This window comes from Phascolarctos cinereus, unplaced genomic scaffold, assembly GCF_003287225.1.
Source record: "Phascolarctos cinereus isolate Bilbo 61053 unplaced genomic scaffold, phaCin_HiC Scaffold_4;HRSCAF=312, whole genome shotgun sequence".
Classification (NCBI taxonomy): Eukaryota; Metazoa; Chordata; class Mammalia; order Diprotodontia; family Phascolarctidae; genus Phascolarctos; species Phascolarctos cinereus.
The window spans coordinates 579,453,713-579,463,367 of record NW_027555847.1 but is presented as its reverse complement, the minus strand read 5'-3'; positions in this window follow the sequence as shown (position 1 = coordinate 579,463,367).

Below are 9,655 nucleotides of genomic sequence, written 5' to 3'. Positions count from 1 at the left end.
CTATAAAGAGTACGTGATCGCTCTGTGGTACAGGATTTTTCACTGTTTTATTTATCCAAAAGTAATTAAGAAAAAAAAAAGTCAGTACTGCACAGTGAAAATATTCCTTGTCTTCGCATTAAGATGACAGTATTTGAAATAACTCAGATATTTAAATGTTTTGTGACTACAGGCAAATCATTAAACATCTTTGAGCCCAGTTTCTTCATGGGTGTATTAGCCACCCCATATGGTTGTTTAGGAGAACAGAGCACTAAGAAGCCTCAACTCTTATGCCATTGTTACCAAGCTACCATTTTTAGCATGTAGTTTAGCCTCAAGTATATATTTAATTGAAGACAGACCAAAATCTAAACTTAACAAGATGTTGAGCAGTGGGCATTGTTTTTGTCTTCTGATCTTAACATGAATAATCAATGTATTCTTTGGGATTCATATGAGAATAACAGCATCCACTGCTCAGGTACATTTTGCTCTGCTTAGTAATGCAAAAACTGACAACAATTTTACAAGCCAAAGTATAGATGGGGCTGCATAGTGTTGGACAATTTTTTGGTTGTTGTTTTGTTGTTTTTCAGTCAGACTCTTTGTGACCCCTTTGGAGGTTTTCTTGGCAAATATGTTGGAATGATTTGCCATCTCCTTCTTCAGCTCATTTTACAGATGGGGAAATTGAGGCACACAGGGTAAAGTTACTTGTCCAAGGTCACACAGCTAGTAAGTGTCAGGAAAGGGAGTCCCATTATGATGATCAACTTGCAATGGAAGCAAGTAGTTTGAGTGACATTGATTTATGCTCTAGTATCATAAGAAGGCAAGATAATTAATGAGATATATTAATAAACAACTTTTTTGAAATGTGTCACTGCAGATAAAACTGAACACTAAAGTAGGTAAATCACAAACACCCAAGAAGTATGCTTATATAATTTGTAAATGATTTTTTTTAAATGAGGTCAATAGCTCGTGTATTAGCTCACAGGATCCAAAAAGCCCTCAATAAGCTGGAAATTTGGGCTGAATCATCAATGAGATGAAATCTAATATGTATAAATGTAATTTCCTACTTAGGTTTAAAAAATTAAGTGTAAGTTTGGGGAGCTATGCCTAGTTGGCAAATTATCTGAAAAAGATTTGGGAATTTTAGTGGACTATAAGATCAATGTGATATGTCAATGAAAAAAGTGAATGGGATCTTGGGCTGAATTAAGGACAACAGTGTAGAAAGGTAGAAAATTAAATGAAGTTGCAATCACTTATTAGTGTTTTTTCTCAGCCATTTCAGAGGAATGTATTGTGTGAGGACTTTGAGTTTTTATTTAGTAGTATTTGTACAGTAGAAACAAAATGCATTCAGTATTTTTTACTTAAAAAGAGAAACACGATGTCCAGAATGAGGTGGTTGACAGTCCTTCTGTGCTCTGCTCAGGTCAATTGGCAACTGGGGGCCATAAATCAATTTGAGAGCATCCAGAGGAGCAGGAATAGAATGGTCAAGGGTTCAAGATCACACCACACAAGAATCAGTTGCAAAAACTGAGAATGTTTAGTCTGAAGAAGGCATGAGAGTAATCTTAGAGAACTGGAAGAAATGTCATATACCAGAGCAATTAGGCCTGTTTTGCTTGGCCCCAGAGGGCAGAGCTCAGAGCAGTGATAAGACAGTATGGCAAACTATATTTAGGCTCAGTGTTACTAAGAAACTTCTTGTAATGAAAACAGTCCAAAGGCGAATAGCTGTTTTCAGAAGGTAATGATTTCCCTCTCATTAGAAGTCTTCAGAGGCAGGCCAGGTGACCACTTGTAAGGGGGAAAAAAGTTCTTTTACAGGTATATATTATTCTATATGATCACTAATATCCCTTCCAACTCTGAAAATTCTATGACTCCATAAATTGATCTGTTTATAATTCATAGTACAACTAGGTGGTGTAATAGAGTACTAGGCCTGGAGCGAGGAAGATTCATCTTCCTGAGTTCAAATTTAACCTCCGGCACTTACTAGCTGTGACTCTGGGTAAGTCACTTAATGCTGTTTGCCTCAGTTTCCATATTTGCAAAATGAGCTAGAGAAGGAAATGGCAAATAATCCCAGTATCTTTTCCAAGAAAAGGCATGACTGAAAAGAGACTAAACAGTAACTGAACAAAACCAATTATAATTCATAGTTTATAGTCCCAAACACTGGTGGCCTTTGGTGATTCACAGTTCACCAATTTCACAATTCCCTTCTTTTAACCTGATGTAGAATTTTTTTTAAAAAATAAGTTTAAGAAAACCTTTGTACCAAGTATTAGTGCTTCATTCATCCCCTCGTCCCTCCTTGAATCTTATAGTTCTAAATAACTGGCTGACCTATCTAATCAATCAAAGCATTTTTTTAAGTGTGTACTCATGTCAGGGACTGTGCTAATTACTGTTTTAAGGAATGTGAAGAGGTCCCCTGAACTTGTCTTTTTGAGTTGCTATATTTTTCCAGAAAGGCTGGACCTAGTACATACAGAAGGCCCTGAATGTGTCAAAGATGAAGTCCTCCCTCTCCCCACCCATCCCCACCCAGCTGACACAATGTGTTTTTGCATCCCAAACTGGATTCTCTCTTTGTGTCCTTGGGAGTCAAGACAAGCTCCAGTCAGTCTGCACTAGACCTTCGCAGATAAGCAGACCATCCCATCTTCATGGTCTAACAGTTCCCAAAGGAAAAGAACATGGCTTTTGCCAAAGCCTTGCTCCTCCCCTTCAAGAGGTGTTCTGTCCTCTGTCCATCATTACTACACTTTCCCCCTCGCATGCCCCCCCCCTTTAGGTGGAGACTTCTGGTATCTCTTCCTTCCTTTGCCTTGCTGTTATAAAAATGCAAACTTCTGTATGGATTATGAACTCTTTGGGTTCCACATGCATCTTCATTTCTCTTGTAATAAACCTAGTTTTCACACAAGTTTCATGAAGTCATGACTGCCTATTGACAATACAGTAAAGACAAAAACAAAAAGTTCCCTCAAGAAACTTGCATTCTAATAAGAAAGAGAATATACAAATAACCATACCATATGTAATTGAATTCTGGCCCATGTAGCCATCACATTAATTTGTGAGGCTGCATACAACCTCTTCACTAGAGAGCTTATATCTCAAAGAATCATGATGAATCATAAGGGAAGTGCTTTGGAGGGACTATGGAGCATGCATACACATATAACTAGTTCCAATAGGCTAATTCTGTGGCCAAGGGGAGATTCTTTGATCAGCTTCAGAGGCATTCACAAATAGCTGACAGCAACAGCCACCTCCTCCTCTCCCTTCACCTCTCATCACTTCATTTGATAACTCCTTTGCTCAAGAAACAGTGAGAAACTATGTTGTAAAGTGAAAAGCCTTAGGGCATTTACTTCTCTGAAGCCTTTCTAGGAGACAGAAGTAATTTTGTCAGAACTGAATTTGTATCCTTCGCCCTGCATTTGTAGAATGGTAATATTTAAAATCTAGAAAGGTTTTGTTTCTGGTAATGACTGCAAAGATACAAGCCTGATTTGTATCATATTTGTAGGGTGATTTGTTGTCTATAAAAGGAAAAGTGACAATCTAGTTTATAGAATTTTACTTAAATTTGTTTTTATATTATAGCTTCTTTAGCCTGCAGGGTGACATAAAGAGATCTCCACAGAAATACAACACAGAAAACTCTTTGTGGTGATTGCATGTGGAAGGATGAGGAGAAGGCCCTTGAAATAATTACATTTATTGCCAATTTGGATGAATATAGATGGCAATTTACCACATATAAAGTACACATGAATGTATAGTGGATAACTAATGTGTTGGATAACAGTTTCAGTAATAATACATGTATACATGCATGCACATATGAATGTATGCATTATTGTGTACATACAAGGAAATGAGCCCTGTCCTAAAGGAACTTGCATTGTACTGAGAGAATAACACACATATACAACATATGGATAGACAGATAGATAGATAGATAGATAGATAGATAGATAGATAGATAGAGTAGGTGTGTGTATGTACATGTGAATATTTAAGTACAAGCTAGAATGTTGGGCTTATGTAAGCTGAAATTTAATAAGAGTCATCTAATACTTAGGTTAAAACAATGAAATGGAAAATGACAAGATGCAGTGGTAATGAATAGACAGCAGATTGCATGAAAAAAATCTGGGAATGTTAGTGGACTGGAAGGTTAGTATGATTAAGCAATGTGACACAGTAGTTGAAAGAGTTAAACAATATTAGGCTACATTAAGGAAAGCATTGCCTTCATAATGGAGGAGGTGATATTCTTGCTGTTCCAGTCTCTCACATTGAGCTTTGACTTACATTTCATATTTTGGGAAGGACATTGACAAATGGGAACGTATTGTTCAGATGAGCAGGCCCAAGAAGACAGGGAATTGAAGATCTCATCATAAAAAGACTAGCTGAAAATTTTAAGAGAAGGGGGAAAAAAAAGACTTAGGCTGTGTTCAAGTATTTGAAGGGCTATTGTATAGAAGAATTTTTTTTTTTTTCTGATAGACCTACAGAGTCAGGAGCAATGGGGGGAAGATACAAATAGATAAATTTCTGATTGATATAAAGACCTTCCCAATAATTGTAATTATGCAAAAGGGGAATGAAGTGTATCAAAAGAAGCCAAGTTTCACCTCACTGGAGAGCAGTGGCTAAATGACCACTTGATGACATCTTGGAGAAGATATTCATACTTATGTAGGTATACCACAGTGTTATCTCCCAAATCTTAAATTCTGAAAAGTATCATTTTCATTGTCTTCTATTAAATTTAATTAAATTCGAAAAATTTTTTTCTAGTGCCCATAGGAAGACAACATAAAAAAAAGCAGCTAAAAAGTGTGGAGGGAGTTATTGGGGGGAACTCTTGTACTAGGATACACTGAGGAGACAAAGCAGAAAAATGAAAGCACTAATGATAAAAATTAAAAATGGAAACAGTTCCTGTCCTCAAGAGGCTTGTATTCTACTGGCAGGCATAATATATAGATAGATAGATAGATAGATAGATAGATAGATAGATAGATAGATAAATACAAAATATATATTTTAAAAAAACAAGTTAATAGAGTGGGGGAAGCATGAGGGCAAATCTTAAGAATTGGGATAAGAAAAGATGCTACTTTATTTGAGCTATGAATGGAACTTGGGATTCCAAAAGACAGGAAAAGTACTCAGGGCATGGGAGCCAGCTTTGCAGAGACAAAAGCGAGAAATGAGAGCTCTTGTATGGATTTTTTGGATACAGAATAGTGGAAAATATGACATGTGCATGAGAAACAATGCATTTTACATTTTGAGTCATACCGATTTTATTATATTCAATGCACTAGGAAAATAGATACACAGAGAGAAACACAGAAAATCATACAGACATGAAAAACTAATTCAGAGGCAAACATATTCCCCAAAATAATTTAACATTTTGTATTTTATGGTTTAAAAGAATGAGTGCAATTAATATTTATTGAGCTCCCACTGGTAGACACCATTCCACTAGGCACTTAATATCATATCTAAAAAAAAGTGTCTTTCTGCATTGTTAATTTCAGGCATTATTAATGTTTGTTCATTTCCAAAGATGTTATCACAGCAGATACCTATATGCAAAGACAGAAATCGATCAGAACATGAATAAAACATCTTCATAAATATCAGAAGTGGCATACGATTTCCTGTAGTCATGTGAAACAGTATTGGAATGTAGGTAACTAGTTATTTCACTTCCAGAGTGTTGATAGCTCAGGGAACTATCTGCCTTAATTTAGGGTTGTATTTTTCTACTTGATTTAAGACAGATGAACATTTTGTATACATCTGCATTTCCCCCCTCCTAAAAATAGAAATGGCATGGTATTGTGATTTTTCTTGTTTATTTAAGCATATCAGAAGTTTTCCTGTAATTAAGGATGAGCCTTTGGTCATCTTGTTTTTTGTTTGTTTGTTTGTTTTGTTGTGGGAGAGGAGATGTGGTGGAAAAGGAGAAAGAAGCATCAATACTCTAGATAACTAAGCATAACACAGAGCGTAAACCATGAATAATATATATTCATTTAATGGAACATCACTGAATGGAAGCTGCTGTCTGTTATTTATCATATCATTTTAATATTTGGCAACATAAAGACCTATCTTATTATTAAAAACATGAAGACACTAAAATGAGTGTTTATTCATAGATCTTTACCAATGTGGTAAAATACTGATGGTGCTTAAATTTGGATTTCTTTTCTGACATTCATAACAAATAACAAACAAAGGAATGTATTTTCATATGCATATAACAAATGTACTCAGCAACATATTAAAGTATATTGTATAACCCATGGAAATCTATACTAAAGTGCTTATGGTACTAGAGATTCATAGAATGATAGAAAAGGAAAAAAAGGCTTTAAAAGAAATTTAATTCATTGCTATATTTATATGAACCAAAGTAAGCTGGATGTGATCAAACAGGAGATTGAAAGATTAAACATTGACATCTTGGGTATCAATGAACTCAAATTATGGAAATGGGTGAATTTAATTTAGGTGAGCTTTACATATACTACTGTGGGCAAGAATCTCTTAGAAGGGGGACAGCTAGGTGGCGCAGTGGATAGAGCACTGGCCTTGGATTCAGGAGGACCTGAGTTCAAATCCAGCCTCAGACACATAACACTAGCTGTGTGAACCTGGGCAAGTCACTTAACCCCATTGCCTAAAAGCAAAACAAAACAGAAAAAAAGAATCTCTTAGAAGAAAGAGCATAATCCATATAGTTAATAAAAGGGCGAAAAAAACAATACTGGGGTATGATCTCTAAAATGACAGAATGACATCACTTCAAAATCATTTCAAAAGCTGCTCAACATCACAGTAACACAAGTCTGTGCTCCAACCACTGATGATGAAGTTGGAGTTGATCAGTTCTATGACCTACAACTTCTAGAGATAACACTCCTATATGTATATATATATATATATATATATATATTTGCACACAAAATGCAAATGCAACAGGGCAAAGACTAATGGAATTTTGTCAAGATAACTCACTAACCATAGCAAGCACTCTTTTTTCAGCAACCCAAAAGGTGACTCTATGCATAGGCATCATATATCACTATCAAAATCAGATTGATTATATATTTTGCAACCAAAGGTGGAGAAGCTCTACACAGTCAGTAAAAACAAGACGTGGGGCTGACTATGGCAGCTTCTTCATTTTGTTTTTAATAATATTGTACAAGGGGCAGCAGCAAAAAACTTTCCAAAGAAAATCAGCAAGAAAGCAAAATGGCTGTCTGATAAGGCTTTATAAATATCTGAGGAAAGAATAAAAGGTAAAGGTAAAGGAGAAAGGGAAGGATATACCCAACTGAATGCAGAATTCCAGAAATAGGGAGAGCTAAGATTTTCTGATACAAATAAAAGAAAACAGCAGAATGCCAAATACAAAAGATCTCTTTAAGAAAATTAGAAATTTGTTCATGCAAAAATGGTCACAAAGAAACACAAAAATGGTAAGAACTTAATATAAGTAGAAGACAGTAAGAAGAGTATGAGAACACTGTCTTTATTTCCATTAGTACCATTTCCAAGTCCTCATTTAGCATATAAGGGATCATAATGTTGAGTCCAAATGCTGTAACTCCACTATCATTTATAGAGAACAGATTTTTTTTTTTCATCCATTTGTTGTTCACCTTCCAATTTGATCTCTAAATGTTCTTGGGAATACCTGGGTTGATTGAGTCTCCCAGTAAGCTTTCTGACAACTTGCTTTTACTTCTACTGATGGCCTACTCATATCAACATTATTATAAAAATTTAAACCTTTGAGTTTGACTCTGCAGTTAGAAACAAATAATTACCTACCAATAGTAAAACAAGATTATTTCACTCATGTGATTGTCTGTTTGAAAGGCAGAATGCATAGCGGGTAGAGACCTGGAAATCAAGAGGACATGGGTTAAAGTTCTACCTCTGAAACGTATTGGGTGTGTCATCCTGGGCAAGTCACTTAAACTTCCAGTGCTCTTGGTAACTCTCCAAAATTACAACTTGCAAAAGTGCCAGCTTGCATTAGTAGAGGTAGCTTCCCTGTCTGAGAGTTCTATATACCAATGAATTCTCAGTTCCGGCCTATCTCTTATTCTTTATTACAGATTTTGTTGTTTGGAGAAAACACACTTTGATTAAGCAACTCTATAGCCTAGTTACTACCACTTTAAATTCATGTAGACTATTTTAAAATCAATAAAGACTGTTCAAGGTATGAAATCATCTCTTTTTAGCCTATTTTCAGGGGATTAATTGGTGATGTCTCCTTCTCACTCCTTTCACCTAATGTCTGCCTTGGTCTTTGAATTACTACTAGGAAAATGGTGGAACCCATTAAAAAATTAGTCTCTCTTCCCATCTGGAATCATCTTCGGTTCCAAGAAATGTAGACTGGGAAAAATAGGCCACCCATTCATTCTACAAAGTGCTTCAGGATTCAGTTGTAAGGATATGCAGGATCTGACTTTGCCCCATGTACATGTATTCTAAGTAGTTGTGGTGCCTGGTGGAACACGCCACAGGGGTTACAACACACTGTCACTGTAAATTGTGAAATGGCTCTCTGAGTGCCCTGCTACGGAGTAGAAGTGTAACCACACATTCATTTCCTTCAGGGGACTTCTCCGTTGGAGATTCCCCAAATGCTCAGATTTGTTTCATCAGTATACAGTCTCATTGCCCTTTAGACATCTGGAAACTGCAGGGTAGCTGTGAAACACTGTTTCACATGCAGCAAAGAAAAGGTATCTTGACATGTCCCTTTTCCTTCTGTGTGAACAAACTTGCAGAGATGCAAAAGAGTAGCTCAGAGGAAGTGCTTCTTTTCTAACAGTAACAGCTGGTGTTAACTCACTGGACCTAGGATTTAACTAAAAATATTTGTTTAATGTATTTTATAATAATTTGAGTATGAAATATTTTTATGTTTTTCCATGGGTTTTATTTTGGAAAATCAATGAAAACAAAGATTTCTATCAACAACTCATTAATTCTTCACTTTGATCATAATGAGTAAATTGTAAATGGATTAAGTCTGAAGAGATAACATTGTGGCATACTTGTTTTGGAAGCTGACAACTTCAGTTTGAATCCTGGCTCTTCTATCTTATCACCTGTGTGAACAAAAAGTAGCCATTTAACCTCTCTGAACTCATTTTCTTCATCAGTAAAATGAGATAAGTAGCTTAGATGGTATCTAAGTCTCCATCCTATCTAAGTCTAAGATTTTCATCTTATTAAGAGTGAAAGGGGCAGAGAGTTAATCTAGTCCAATCCCTTCATTTGACTATTACTGTTACCACCATTACTACTATTATCCCACATTCAAGTGGTACTGTAGGGTGATTTCTTTATTATCTGATTTGATCCTCACAACAGTCTCACAAGATAAATGTTATTTAAGTTCATATTTTACACATGAGAGAAATGAAGGGATTTGTCCAAGATTAATCTACAAGTTAATAGCTGAGGTTGGACTTTTTTCTCTGTTTCATCAATCAAGCAAGCAACAGCATTTATTAAGTACCTACTTTGTACCAGGGTACTGAATACTAGGGATACAATTTCTTTTTTCCTT